Genomic DNA, 1,363 nt, shown 5'->3' with positions numbered 1-1,363 from the left:
CTCTTTGCGCCTGAGGGGGAGGCGAGGGCGGCGTGAGCGGTGGGACGGCTGAGTTCAAGCTAGGCCAGCGTTGGGGCGGGGGTCGGCAGTCCAGCCCCCGCCGTCTACCTCGGCTGCATCTCGGCTGCATCTCTGCTGCATCTCGGCTGCATCTCGGCTGCATCTCCGGCTGTCGCGCGCCGTCTCGATCTTGCGGCGCGCGCGGCTCGAGCGCGGCGGAGCCGGGCTCCATCGCGGTGTCAGGCCTCTCACCTGCCATTGGCGACCTTCGAAGGCAAGCACAAAAAGAATTTTTCGATGCTTCGCACGAACGGGACTCCTCTCCTTAAAATCCCTGTGTGGTGGCGGCGTGCCGTCCTCCCATCCCTCCCTTGGGTTGTCTGTTTTCTTTCTTTCTTTCTTTTACACCACACTTCTGCTCGTGCAGGTGGGGACCCGGTCCTCCTCCCCCATCCCTCGTCTGGGTTTGCCTGTTTTCTTTCTTTCTTTACACCACACTTCTCCCCTAAAATCCCTGTGTGGTGGCGGCGTACCGTCCTCCCATCCCTCCCTTGGGTTGTCTGTTTTCTTTCTTTCTTTCTTTACGACTGGAAAACAAGAAGACAGTGAGCCACCATCCCTCCCTTTCGTATTGTTTGATCGTCCTTCCAAAATCCTGTATGTACGTACGTACGTTTAGCTTACTGGGAGAAAAGAGAGAGGGGGTTGTCTCTCTCTGTATGTATGTATGAATCCTGCTCGTGCAGGTGTGGACCCTGTCCTCCTCCCCTCGAAAATCTCCGCCAAGAGCCTCGCGGTGCAGGGGCCGCACTCCCGCACAGCGCGAACTCGCCGTGTACTGAGCTAGGCAGCGCGAACTTGAGATTTTTAGATGCCAACAAGAAATGTGGGGATGTGCCGTCTGAGCCTAACGAACGCAGCGCGAACTCGCTCCTGCCTATTCGCAAAGAAAGAAAGAAATAAAACAGACAGCCCAGAGGAGGGATTGGAGCTCCTGTCAACATTCCCTCCCCAAACCGCTTTCCCCGGACCCCCCGCGGCGTGGTGCTCACAGTCACACGTGCACTATCACGTGCAACACACCAATCCGAATGGCCATCGATGTCCCCGGTTTGCATCATCTATTCCCCCGATTGTCTCCCGTGTGTCTTTCGCCCAACCAGACCCTGACCCCACTTCCCCCTCCCCCGCCAACTTGCCCGCTCCGACGCTCTTGTCCCAAGCGTACGAAGCGCGCCCGAGAGACGCAGACCCCCCCCCCCCCCCCCAAAAAAAAACGCAGCTTTCTACTAGGCAGACAGAGATCCAGCACTCGCGACACGCTGAGAAGCCGGAGGCTGGCCTCTCCAATGCTCGCGCAACG

The sequence above is a fragment of the Emiliania huxleyi genome (assembly GCF_000372725.1).
Source record: "Emiliania huxleyi CCMP1516 unplaced genomic scaffold EMIHUscaffold_811, whole genome shotgun sequence".
Taxonomy (NCBI): Eukaryota; Haptophyta; order Isochrysidales; family Noelaerhabdaceae; genus Emiliania; species Emiliania huxleyi.
The sequence above is the reverse complement of the archived record's forward strand: the minus strand, read 5'-3'. Positions refer to the sequence as shown.